At 38.9% G+C, this 14,696-nt stretch overlaps 1 pseudogene; it reads right to left on the bottom strand.

Annotated features, from left to right (window-relative positions):
- Window positions 1-12,454: 12,454 nt before the first annotated feature.
- LOC127584264 (uncharacterized) lies at window positions 12,455-14,696 on the bottom strand (annotated as a pseudogene).

The raw sequence follows: 14,696 nt of genomic DNA, 5'->3' as shown, positions 1-14,696 counted from the left end.
TTTGTTGCTGACCTGTAGAAGGAAACAGGTATTTGTGTGTGGACGACCACGGTTCGGATGCTTTTCGGGGTGAGGAAGTCACTACCGAGTAAACACTGGAGTGTCGTTTGGGTTCCATCGTGGAACATTTGGATTTCGTATGTACTCTCTCTATGTTTTTCTACATCTACATCTTATCTTCAGACAACGGTGGTTGTTGAAGAAGCCCTTGCTCATGTTTCACCTTATGGCTTGCGGAACTGAACTTTAAGAACCATTCCGGAACTGGGAGTTTTGGACTTTGTCACACACACACACACGAAGAGTTTAGGTTTGGGGTTAACGTTCGAGGTTTAACATTCTTGAATTCTAACATACTAACATTTTTACTTTTATTTTACGTATTATCATAAGTAGTGATTAATAAAATAGTTTTTAACACTGAATCATGCTCAGTGTGTTTCTTTTGTTGCTGGTTTGTGACAAAATGTTAGGGAATTTGTTAAATTATCTCAGTAGTTCCAATTTTAGAGGTAAATAACATAAAACTTCAGCAAATAGTAAAGCTAAATCCAATTTCCAAAGGACTTATGACCAGGATGGGGACGCACAAAGCCTATAGTTCCAGCAGTAAATAACCATAATGCTTTGATGGTTTTATATAAACTTTGTAATGTGGCGAATGATTTAAAAATGCATTTATCAAAATTGTTTGTTTTGCAACTCTTGTCTTATGACTATTATTGCACTGATCTATAGATGTTAGCCTGGTGCTTCCATTGGTTACGTGGGATATCATGGAGCTGCAGTGCAGATGTTGGCGGCAAGGTTGGGGACCAAAGAGGGGGGGGCATGGAAGTACTCAGGTTTGCAGACCATATTTAAATGGTCTGTTTCAATCCACTCTCTGAGGAACAATGGTTAAGGTCAGTTAAAGCAGTTTACACAAAGGTATGTGACTTGCAAACTGATCTTGTGCCTGCACCTAGATGCTTTGCCATTTGAGGTCAAAGTCATTTTCACACTCAACTTTCTTGTTTCGGGATCATGACTAATCAGTTCTATAACTTGAAGTTTGCTGCTCACCATACCATTCGGGAAGTCATTATTCAAAGAAACAGGCTTCCTATGCTTTTCCCTCAGTGCAGATGAGATCCGGTTCACAAGTGAATTTGGAACAACACACAAAATGTTGGAGGAACTCGGCGGTTAAGGCAGCATCTATGGAGGGAAATGTGATTTGCTCCAATATTTTGTGTGACCTGTTTAGTTCCTCCAACATTTTGTGTGAAGCGTCGACTGTCCATTTCCCTCCATAGATGCTGCCTAACCCGCTGAGTTCCTCCAACATTTTGTGTGTTGCTCCAGATTTCCACCATCTGCATTTTCTCTTGCGTCTCCACAAGTGAATTTGCCAGCATCGTCTTCCCCAAAATATAGGTAATGATATACTGTACTGATTAGTGTTTCAAACTTTCTTTCAGAACTGCAGTCTGAAGGACTATGATTTTCTTCCACTTTCACCTTGGTCGACCATGGGATGAATTTCCTTATGAATGTTGCCAGATATCAGGGAGATGACATGATTCCTTCTTTCTTAGGCTATCTTCCCTCTCCTTGGCTTCTGACTCCTGGCTCTGTCTTTGAAGCTGACTATACATACACTGAAAGCCACAGAGCCTAGTCTAGAGTACTCTCGGCCTTTTCAATATGAGATTCTGCTGTCCACACCAATTGGGATGCCTTCCAATATTCAGACAGCAGGATTTCATACTTTACCCTTGTCTGCTGCAACCTAGATAGGAGAAGAAAGTCCTTGTAAACCTCTCCAGCAAGAGGAGAAAAGAGAAGAGTGCAATGACAACAGGTACAACTAATATCAAACGAAGAGAATGAGGCCACATGCTTTGGAGGAATATCCCTCTCTGGTAGTGCTATCAGGGCACATTTGACAGACTAGATATTCTCATGAATACCAATTTTTGCAAATTTGCATACCATTATCGTACATGTTTTTTCGGGCCAAACAGCAGTGCTCACAACTCCAGCCATTTTCAGTGCCAAAGGTGAGAGGTGGCTGCAACATTAGTACATCTGCTTGTGTGGCACAGTGAAGGGGGAAGTTCATAAAGTACTGCATTTTGTTACAATAAAGGCCTCCTGGTGCTGCATACCAAGCAACAGTTAACTGGCATTAGGTTCTGCTCGTGGCCACTTATAGACTATTGCAATATGCAACAATGAATTATGAATAATTTTATCCAAGGTTTGAACAACTTCAACCTAACAGTTCAGCAATAGTGCAAGAAAACTGTTTGAGATTGTTCATGTAGCAAAATGTATAATTCTGTACATCATCCTTGAACCTATGTTTTTGGGATCCTTCCACAACACATCAGAAATTGCATCTAACAATCTTTTGAAACAACTTGATATAAAGAATAAAATTGCATCTTGACTTAACAAGTCTTAAATGCAGCAGGCTCCAAATCAGTGGAATTAATCAATATGCCTAGTTAAGTAATTAAGCAATCAGAAACATAATGAGTTCCTTCCGAGTTTTTTGACTAACTAAAAGCCGCCGTGTCAGGGGCGGCACAGTGGTGCGGTTATTAGTGCTATTCTTTTGCAGCTCCAGTGATCCAGGTTCAGTCCTGAACTCTGGTGCTGTCTGTGTGGAGTTTGCACACGTTCTCCCTGTGATCAGGTAGGTTTCATAGCGTTGTACAGCGTAGCACATCAAGTTTCTTTTGCATTCTTTCATTTCCTCCCATGTCCGAGTGAAACGAGGGCCGGTGGTTAGTTTCCAACAGTAAATTGCCCCTAGTGGCAGAATTTGGGGAGAGATGATGGGATTGTGTGGAGAAAAATATAGGATTAGTGTAGGATTACTCTAAGTTGGTGCTTGATGGTCTCCATGGACTTGGTGGATTGAAGTGCCTGTTTCCATGCTATCTGACTCTGAGTTCTAACCTTTTAGGGTTATGTGCTCAACCATGCAGTTGACTAATGAACACTGTCCTATTTATCTGATGACATATTATTCATGGATCCAGTGAATCCTGTTTACCATGACGTGGATTGTATTTGATGTTTTCTGCTGGCAAGTAGTCAAACGTCAATAGTTTTTGTGTGGCCAGAGCCAGGATTGGGGTTGGGAACAACGTGGGTAGGTTTGCAGCTGGAGTACAGAGCATGGGCAGGGTGTGTGGCTGGGCTCTGGGTCAGCTGGAGAACGCCACAGTCAAGAAGGTGGAGAGATTTGAGGTCAGAGCTGACAGTGGGAGTGTGTTTCGTGACAGCACTAATGTGTGGACTCCCACTTGGCCGTGCTAGATTACTCTGACCTCTTGACTGATTGCAACTCACTAGTACCAAGTGACTGTCCTGATGGTCCCAACATCCATGAAGAAGTCCTCTGATCATGAGGTCTCTTCTGCTTGCTGTGTCAGCTACCTGTTTTGGGCACATTGGCTTGAAAAGTTAAATGTTACCCCGATACACTATCAAGAATGTCCAATGAAGTTGTTGCCTCATTTGAGCTTTTGTAGCATGTGTTAATGTATGCATTGCTAACTGTTTATCCTTGCATTTGTGTTATTAACTGTGTGTTTGTTACTGTGTGTGCATTACCAATTGCACATCTGTGTGTGTTTATTAATTATTAAATTGTGGGTGGTGTTCTATCTGTCTCTGTCAGTATGTGTTGCTAATTATGTTTCGTGTGTTAGCAACTGTAAATGAGAGTGTGTTACTTCCACTGTCATGGAGTCATACAGCCCAGAAACAGGGCTGTCTATACTTTTACCAGCACATGGTCCATAGTCTACAACGTGCTGGTGATTTCTTGTCCAGCAAGCTTCTGAAATATTGTGAGGGTACCTGTACCTGTCTCCGCTAGCTTCTAAGGCAGTGTGTTCCAGATTGCAACCACCATTTGGATGAAAGAATCTTACTCTGATCCCCTCTAAACCACTTACTCCTCACTGTAGACTGGAGAGAGTGAAGAGGAGATTCACTAGGATGTTGCCTGAATTGGAAGTCTTTAGTTAAGGGGAGAGATCAGATAGGCTGGTCTTTTCCCTGGAGAGCCTGACCTGATAGAAATATGTAAGATTATGAGAGGCATAGGTAAGGTAGATAGTCAAGATCTTTTCCTTTGGTAAGGGTATCAAAAACAAAAGGGTTGAGAGGAAGGAGTTTTAAAGGGGGACCTTCAGAGTAAGTTTTTTTTACACAGAGAGGTTGATAATCTGGAACACACTGCCAGAGGAGGTGGTGGAATCGTATACAATTATGACATTTATATAATTATGTACAATCATTGCATTTAGACAGACACTTAAATAGACATTGCATAGAAGGATAGAGTCATAATGCAGGCAAGTAGGATTAGTGTAGATGGGCACAAAGGTCGGTATGGACGTGTGGGCCCTTTCTATGATTCTATGAGTCTATAACTTGTACTGTTTGGTTTTAGACACTTTTATCGTGGGGAAATGTTTCTTACTCTCTACCTTATCTATGCCTCTCATAATATTGTGTACCTCTGTCAGGTAGCCCCACAGCCTTCTCTGCTCCAAGGAAAACAAACCCACCCTGATCACTTTTTACCGATAACTGAAACATTCCATTCCAGGCAACATCCTGGTGAATGTCATCTGCAGTCTCTCCAGAGCAGTCATATCCTTCCTAGAGTGTGGCAACCAGAATGCCACACAATTTCCAACTATAGCCTAACCACTGTTTTATAAAATTGTACCAAGACCTCCTTGCACTTGTGTTCTGGCTAATGAAGGCAAGCATCCCATATATATCCTTCACCACCCTATCTACCTATGCTGTCATCTTTGGACTTGTACACTAATGTTGCTTTGTTTCTCTGTATTCCTAGGCCTCTACTGATCATTGTATATGTCATACCCTTATTTGAACTCCCAAGCTCATAACTAAATTCTATCTGCTAGTACCCTGTTGAACTTACCAGCTGATCAATAGCATTCTGTAGCCTGACTGCCCTCCTCAGTATCAACCCATCATTGATTTTAGTGCTATCTGCAAACTTACTAATTGTATGTCCAACCTTCATATCCAAATCACTGATATATATGACAACAGCAAGGATCCCAGCAGGGTCTGTCTGTTATTAAAAGTGGGAGCATGTGTATGTGGAGGAAGTGGTGTGGTTTTTAAGAGGGGTTCGAGTATGATAGTTTATTGGAAATCAGTTGATAACATGAGAAATAATTTTAGTTCTCACTCTGACTCATTTCATGATGTGTTTCTTTTTCCGTTGATGGCAGTGTCTGGGACTGCGTACCTGGCAGAGGTCTAGTACACCATCAGCTGCCAACCTGTTTAAGGGGAAGAACCAGCATATTTCCTACGTAGCAAAGTGCTTGCAGTTGCACCATATTGAATTGTTTGTAAATGCCATGCAATAAGGTGATATTTTCTCATGAAGGAAGTGCTGCTTCCTTTATGTGGAAATATTACCTTGTGAAAATACACTTGGTCTATTGCACTAGGATTCCAGATGAAAATCAAAATTCTAATGGTGCAGCCTGAAACATTGTAATTGAATGATGCTTTGAGGTCTTGTGGAGCTAATGAATTTCAAGGCCATTATACATGCTGACCAGTTCCTATTTGGGCATTGCCATGCTATGACGTTGATGTTGGCAGTTGTGCAGTTCAACTGCTCTGAGAGCATCAGAAACTAATTTTCCCGTAAAACATTATGAGGGAGAATTGTAGAGTCAAATTTTCTGTGTACATAATTTTCTATAAGCAGTCTTGCATGGTAGTTTCAACTGGGTTCCCAGTAATTTTGAAGTATACCTCATCGGAGGCAGTCTGGGCAATTGCTGTTATTTTTTTTAAACAGTTGAAAGCTGTAATTGTATGTTATTGCACCTGTACAAAGAGTTATGCAGCACTGGTGGTAATAATGGGCTAGATCTAATTGGTAAGCCACCCAAATCATTTGCTGCCCATTGACCGTACAGTTTTCCCAGAACACAAGGGGGCTGGTTCAACCTCCCAGAATGGCTTTGAAAGTTGGTGAGGTCCTGACTGCAGGCTTGTCTGTTATGAAAGCTGTCACTGAGATTGAAGATATATGACATTTAAAATGTCTCAAACACTTTTAAAACAGCAGACTTGCACTTAAAAATGTCTCAAACACTTTTAAAACAGCAGACTTGCACTTAAACACAATTGAATTGATTTAACTTAACTGAATAAAATCAAATACAGTGTAACCTCGATTATAAAGTGGATGTGGGGGGGGACACTACATACACAAAGTTGAACAGAATTCTCCAACTTGCACCCTCATTCTCGCCATTCAATTTCCATTACCGAATGTCACAGCTATAATTTGTAGAACAGATCCCCAATGCTGGATTGCTGATCCTTTTCCAGAATCTATTGCTCTCTCAGTACAGCAGTTGTCAGAGGGACTTTCACAAAGATATGTTGCATTCTTTTAGGAATGTTGTTGCTTCCCCATTACCTGGAATAAAAATAAACAGCAAATCTCCCTAGGGGACAAATCCCAGCCACAGCGATTTTTCCCTGTGGGGTGATCCCATGCACAGTGACTCTCTATGGAATACAACATATCTGTCGTGGGGGACATGATAATTCCCAATGCATATACAAGACTGATATAACAGGCATATTATATGGAGGTTGAACTGTACAATGGTTTGCTTACCTTGTGAAGAGCCATCTTTTCCAACTGATTTCAAAGAGGCTACTTTTTTTTGTTTAGTGGCAGATTTCCCAGCTATAGAGGTGGGGAACCTGAGAAAATGTGTTGCCCTGTTGCAGTCCATAAGGACTCCACTATCATATTGCAGGTATTCCAGGTTTGATGCTTAACTGGAACAGAAGGCTGTAGTTCTGAGCTTCTAACTAATTACGTGCTTAAAAATCATCAGATGCAAGTGCATCTGCCTCTTTTTAAGCATAACACCTGCCCCATTAACATTTCTCCACCAGACACTTTGCCTGCATTGCCATCTGACTAGGACCACACCTGGGCTTTAGTGAAAAGAGTGAGTGATCTTTATTCCATGAGCACTGCAGAAGAAACTGACTGCAAAAAAAATTATTGTTTTGTTGTGGAGAAATTCAATTTTTAACAACTGTTCTGGAGGCAATGTGAGTTTGAAGGTGCATTGAAGAACCAGAAGTTAATTGCTGTATTTTGTTTGGAATTATTGTGACATGGTGTAGAGTATAGAAAAATTAATTATAAGGGAGAATAGTAATAGAAGAATCATTATGTATTTTTGACTGCATGGGAGATGTACTTGAGTGTGTGAAAGATATAGAGCACAAGATCAAAAGACTTAAGACAGAGCAAAGACACCTAAAGAGAGTTGATGAAAGAATATTATAGCCAAACATAATGGTTTGCATTTAGCTTTCTTGTACCATGCATCCTCGTATCGCAATGAAGACTGAGAACCTGTATTTAAGACTCCATACCTAACAGATTTCATTTAGTGTGTAGTTGGTACAGTTAAAGTATGCTGATACAAAATTACCTATAAAATGCTATTAAGTTCATCATCTCAACATACAGGGGATTCCCAGTTTACATAAGGGTTCTATTCCCGAGAACTGCCCATAAACTGAATTTTCCCTAAGTTGGAAATGAACAATTTCTCCCAAAGTCGTAATATGAAATCTTTAGCCTCGACAGTTCTTGGGGACTGATTTGCCAAGTGTAGACTGGGGAAGGTCAGAGCAGATGATAACAATTCTTACCAGTAAGTGAACTCTGACAAATGCTTGAATGCAGCCCAGGTGGAGTGACAGGAGGAGCGGATCTACTAATCAGCAAGAAAACTATCGGCAGTTTAATAAAAGAAAGTATGCGCTAACGAGAGGTGGCTCAGGGTTTGTAATGTTTGATCTTGCATGAAGGAAAGTTTGGAGAAGGCACTGGCTTTTTCCATGTGTGATCTCTGCATTGCTTCCTGGTGAAGAGATTCGAGTACTATACCCGAGAGCAGAGTCTTGGGGGCATTTGCCAGAAGTCAGATTTTCGTGTCAGGTTTTCCGTAACCTAGGAACCCCCTTTATTCTATTTTCACCAAATCGATTTTTTTCCTGACCTAACAAATAGATGGGAATATTTGTAAAAGATGCACTCTGGTCAAAGCAATTGACAGTCATACCTAGAATATTTGTGACTGAAATGCAAGAACTACCTCAGCAAGGATGTTCTTGCAGTATGGGAGCTGCAACAATTATTCACCATATTGATTCCACAGATTTGGGGGGGGGGGTGCTGTTTGTTGTATGAGGAGAGGTTTAAACAGACTGGTGTAAGCTTGAGCTTAGAGGAATGAGAGGTAAAAGATTCAAAATTTTTAAGGGGTTTGACAAGGTACATATAGATTTGCTAATTCCCCTTTCTAGATGTCTAGAACCTGAGGTTACAGTCTCAGAGTAAGGGTTAGGCTATTCAGGGCTAAAATCAGAAATTTCTTTGCCCAGAAGGTAATGAATCTTTTGAAATTCACTACCCAAGAAGACTGTAGAAGCTCATTCACTGAGTATATTCAAAGCAAAGCTCAATAGATTTTTTAGGTATTAAGGTATTGAAGGAATAGGATTAGTGCAGGAAAATGGCTCTGAAGTAAAAGATCAGTTGATTGAATGGGAGAACCGGCATCCAGGGCGAAATGGCCTGCTCCTGCTATTCTAATGTTATTTTATTCTTATGCATCAGTGCCAGATTAAAATTATAAAATTCAGTAAACCTATGAAATTTTGTAAAATTCAACTAATTTAAAATGGGAGTGAAATTATGGTGGCACAAGAGATTCTGCAGATGCTGGAATCTGGAGGAACACGCACAAAATGCTGGAGGAACTCAGCAGGTCAGGCAGCATCTCGGAGAGAAATAGTCGACGTTTCGGGTCAAGAACCTTCATCGGGACATTATGGTCTGTTATTCAGTACATTTTGAATACTTAATTATATTTTCTGTGCCTAATTATTATAATTTATTACCCATAACATTGTTGCTCATGGTCAAAAAATACAGTGGGAGGGAATTTCTCTGCTCATCTCATTTTTGTAAATTTTTTTTCATCTTTCCTCTGCGTGGCTACACACGTTGTTGGCACAGATTTTATTGGTTTTGCTAGCAGCTCTGCACAAAACTGTCAGCATTTCCCAGTATAAGTACTGGTAGGTTTCAGAACTTCCATGCAAACACAGAAGTCTCAAACATATGTACTAGTTCTGCTGTCTGTTTCTTTGCTGTGTTTCACTGCTGTTCTTCCTATGGAATCCAGAGCAGGATCTTGCTGAGAGTCCCCAGCATTTACACTGAGGAATCTACTTTCAGATCCTTTGCCAGATTAGACATGGCACAAGATCTGCAAGCTCATTCATTTGAAAGTAGATTGTAGGGCATGGGAAAAGGAGAAGAATGTTAGTTATATTTTCCAATTATTTGTCTTGGTTCACAATTTTAAACATTAAAACATATTTTAATAATTTATTAAAAAAATTATCACTCAGAACAAATTATAAATTTTAAAAAATGGTCCAGACCATTTCAACAGATGTTTCTGTGCAGGATTCTGTAGACATTGCTCTTGTTTTAAGTGTTTCACTTGGCTGGTAATTCTTAATTTTGTAATCTACATTAATGACTTCAGTAATTCAAAAAATAAGCACCTCTGCAGACATTGACTGTGCTGTGACATATTGCATTTGAAAATAGGCAGTAGAAAAAGAACATAATTCAAAATTATAAAAATGGTGAGAAATTCTTCGGAGGTTCATATTTGGAATATATAAAATAGGATATTTGAGGCAATATGTTTGTGATGCTTGGAACAATTGGATGCTGTGGTGGGGTGACTATAATTTTCTAGATAGATGAGAAAGTATGGGCCATACAACATTTTGTTCCCACAATAAAGTTTTTTGGGTCATACTAAGGTCATGAAATCTGTGACTTACCACCTGAATGTCTCAATTTCATCGGTTTCCTGCAGTTTGTAAAATGGTACTGAATCTGTACAAATGTTATTTTTCTCTTAGCCAGTAAAACATATGTTGAAATACATATACCCATTGTTTAGAAAAGCATTCAATGTAAATGCTATCTGAATAAAACATAAAATTCATATTGTTTACTTTTTTTTTACAAATCATTTTGAAAAATAACCGCATAGATTTTATTGGGCTCTCAAAAAAAATCTTTGGTTAGCTTAAATATTACTCGTGCATGTGATTTTTATTGGCAAATCTGCTGCCTTTTGCAGTATCATTGTTCTGTTGATAAGCCAGCTCAACAGTGCAGGGTATATGGAACTTAAATTTGCTTTTGATTTGATTTCATGAGTTCTGGATCAACTTCCGTCTTTGGAGGATGGAAAGATGGGAAACACTCCAGGAGAGCATTGGAGTAATAGATTCTGAAGATAACAAAAGTGCAGATGAGGGTTTTGGCTGTTGTTGGGTCAAGGCAACATTACAAAGGAGGAAGTAGGAGATCTTGGTGCTATGAAGAGCATGGGGCAAGAGGCTTAGTGTTACATGGGGTGTTAGAACAATGATGAACAGTCTAATTCAGTTTTAACAGTGGCTGGAATGGGGCTAGAATTGGTGGCCAAGTGATATAGGCAAAGCTTAATCTGAGAAATGATGTGGAGCACAACTGACGAAAAGATACTGGGGTGTCACTCGAGATGGTGAGATAAAGATAGTACTGTCAACCTATTTTTTTTTAAATGATGTGTTTCTGGATGATATTGCCAAGAGGCAACATGGAAATGAAAAAAATGCAAGACCAAGAATAGATTGTGGTGACACTCCAGATGTAACATTGCAGACCTGGGAAGAGATGCTGTTGCAAGATACTCCATCTTTGTGACTGGATAGATAAAAATCTAAATCTAGACTTTTAGGACCTAGACTTTAGAAGCTATCTTCAATCAATTTTTAATGGCATTGAAGTGAAATATGTAATTTGTGTTTCGTTTAAAACTTTATTTTAGATTTAGTATTTTCATATGCTGAGGAGAAAAAATGGAAGAGAGAAATTTCGGGAAGCATTTTGATTTAAACTGATCGTGAATGTTTCCATATCTACTTGTAATTTGGGATTTCATTTTGTAGGTTTTGAAATATTAAATATTGTGATAATTCTGACACTATATCTGAGATTTGCAAAGAGATCATTCTTATGGTGCATTCTATATATAGCTATCTATAGCTCTTGTTGATCCACACCTGAAATCTAACTGCATTCATCTTTATATAGTTGTAGTCAAACTTTTCATGATTATTTAGCAGAACAGTCTTCGATGTTGGATACTAAAATGTGGCCTCCTTTCAAGTTTGTTAGTACTTGCTGGGAATTTGTCAGCATAAATTTGGAAATTAATGATTTTTGAATGATATTTTTGAACGACATAGTATTCTCATGTAAAAGAAATGTGGGCAGGTAAGGATCTGTGAGGACCCCCTGATGATGGTGGTGTAATTGTGGTGAGAAACACTGTCACAGGGATTTTCTGGCAACAACTGGATAGATAAGAATGCAACTGGGCAAGGGAAGCCACACTCGGCTAGGTAATGAAGGAAAAAGCATTTGAGGAGAATGATGAAGTCAGCCATTTCAGATGATGCAGTGTTCAAGATTGAGGAGAGAGATTATACTATAATCAAACAGGATGTCATCAGTGACTTCAGTTTAGTAAGGGTAGTAATGTGATGAGAGAAGTTCGAACAGAGCTGTGGTAAAGATAGGTGTAGACTTGGGAGATGATAATGTGTTCCCTAATTTTGGTGAGAAAACTAAGGTTGGATATGGTTTGGTTGTCTGGAGGAATAAATGGTGTCAATTTTGTTTTTTAAATATGTAAATAGAATTCAATATGAATAATGGAAATGTAATTGTTAGCTGTGCATCAGTGGTTCCCAAACCTGGTTGTGTGTGTGCCACATCCCAATGGGGCATTTTTTCAGTGGATATGGGCTCAGACAAAGATTACAGGGGGATCTCTGAGGCTTCAATAATAATGGGTTAGTTTATTAGATTGTTAAAAAGAAATGTGAGATTTAAAAAAAAGTGTTCTTGATATGCTTCTGCTCCAGCTATAGAATTGCTAACAGTGCCAAGCAATCATCTTGGACGACCCCAACTTCTCAAAAAGAGTGTCTTGTTCAAGAAGATTCTAGAAAAGGCAATTTTATACTTGCTGGTTGTACACCGCCTGGACTATAAATCTGCAAAGCATTTTTTGGGGCTGGGTTTGTTGGATATCCTGGGCACCTAAAAGAAAACTGCATGCACTGTCAAATTGTATTCATTGACAAACTCTATTTAGTTCTTCAAGTCTGACCATCAAACACAATTGTTGTTGATTTTGGACTTTTTATTAATGAATTTGATCTTATGCAGGCAAAATTTAATCAATCATTTAATTCTTTAAAAACACCTTTTGTTAATTATGGTTGGCCCATATTCTCTATAATCATTACTAGTGACCCACATATCCTTAAATGCTGTCAAGCTAGTTAAAATTGAAGCACCCATCCAAACAGAATAATTCCTGTTGGGTGGTGCAAAGACATTGACTTGTAATCCACTGGGTACTTGACACTTAATCTCCTTGAGCAATCTTTCTTCCAGACCCGGGAAAAGTGTGGAACCACCCGAGAGTATTATGTTGCTAAATAGGTCTTTCCTCAGGCATCTGTCACATCTTAAAATACTGTTGTAGATCAATTTATGGATTCCAGGTTCTTCTAAACATACACTGGTTGTTGTGAAAAGTAGTTCTGGTGCTTTGAATAGCTCCTTTTGGATTGTGATCAGACTCCCATCGGGGAGTGTGTACTCCTGTTGTAGATTGTCTGTCTGATTTTTAGCCTCCAGCTTGGGGTCAAGAGCAACATAACACAATGTTTCCTTAATATTTTCAAAGGTCTCTTTAGGGATTGTACTTGGGATATTATGTCCACTTTCATATAGGAGTCTTCTGATATTTTCTGTAATATCATTTCCTGCTAACTTAAGTCTTTTAACAGCATCAGGCAAGTAGTAGCCTTCATAAATGGGTACAGCGTCAGTTAATCCAAGCCACTGTCTAGGACTATTCCCCGTGTGCGTCCTGATGCATAGAGTGGCCAGAGTTGCGGGGATAGCCAAATACATTGCTGGCACATTCAGGCATTCAAACATGATTTCTGTCATCTTCTCCCTGTTAAAGAAAGAAGTCAGTGGAGCAGTAGTTATCAGAGCTGGTTTTTCTTTGATTTGATGTGAGCTCAGATGTATAAATGTGCTTCCAGAGTTTCTCTAAATGCTCCCAAGAAGTTACTATGCCACGTTCAATAGGGTATTTTAAAGATGCACTGCCTCTCTTAGCTTGAGCCATTTTTCCAAAATAAAATTCTGTTTGGCAAGCTTCACGCAAGTTTCCCTTGACTTTGAACGTACCGACAATTGATGGTATTACCGATTTTGGAAAGCTGTCACCAGCTAACCCAGATTTGCAGAGCCCAGAACCATTATCTATAATTACTTCGGTACAATCCATTATTTCATGTGCAGGTAATCTTGTTACTTGAATAACAAGTCTTTACTGTAGATAGCTTGCCTCTTCTGGACAAGTAAGTACACTCTAATGCAACTAGAGCCAAGGACCTTTAGCAGCATTGATCACTGATGACTGTACAATTGGTAACTATGTGACCAATGAATAGAGCTACTTCATAATAACTGATCTTTCTGTGACCTATGACTCGTTGCTGCAGATATCAAAACAGATAAACATTTTCATTTGTGTTAAGAAAAAGTATACATGTGTGAATTACCAGGTTCTAATTTGCGTGAAGGTGAAAACCCTGGTTTGATATCAAGGGAATATCATGAATTGTTGTAATTTTTTTCAATTAAGTTGAAAATTTCTCTTTGTAAGAAATTAGCTTATTGGACCATATCACTGTCCTTCTTGGGACTCGATTTTGAATTTGGCAGTATAATTTCTGTTCATAATGGATCACGTTAGAGCATAACATTTCACCAGTAATTATAGAACCTGTAATCTAGTGTAGGAAATTAAATTATTGATTGACATTAGTGCTTTTTGTGTTGGTAATGTAAATGGAGCTTGTGATATGTCAATCATTCACAGATGTGACTGACTGTGTCCTCTTGAGAATTTGTTTTGAATTGAACCAGCATTAGTTATCATTTACCTTTACTTCAGGAGAGATTACTCGTAGATTATGCATTTGATTGTGAGAAGTGGGAGAAAAGCATGATTTGCAATTGGAGCATTTATCTGATGCTGCAACATGATTTCCATTCTCTTCTAGGTTGTACATTTACAATCTATCTTTAGGACCATTTATGTAAGATGTTAAAAGCCTGGCACACATCATATATTGATAGCAGCTAATATTGGAAACCTGTTTGTGGTGATACGAATGTAAAGGTATGATCAGTAGAATGATTTTAGTTCAGAGTAGGAAGCAAATTAATGAACGAACACAACTGATCTTTGCAATCCTATTAGAAATGGCAAAGGAATCCATTGAACAAAACAGTGATACACAATAATACCACATGCAATTTTAAAAGGGAACAACCTGTAGAAGGTATTAACTCCTTATTGGAACACAATTTACTACCTGCTGATGATGTCCACATAGGTTTCACTCAT

Source organism: Pristis pectinata, chromosome 2 (genome assembly GCF_009764475.1).
Source record: "Pristis pectinata isolate sPriPec2 chromosome 2, sPriPec2.1.pri, whole genome shotgun sequence".
Classification (NCBI taxonomy): Eukaryota; Metazoa; Chordata; class Chondrichthyes; order Rhinopristiformes; family Pristidae; genus Pristis; species Pristis pectinata.
Note: the sequence above shows the minus strand (reverse complement) of the source record. Positions and strands in the feature narration are given on the sequence as shown.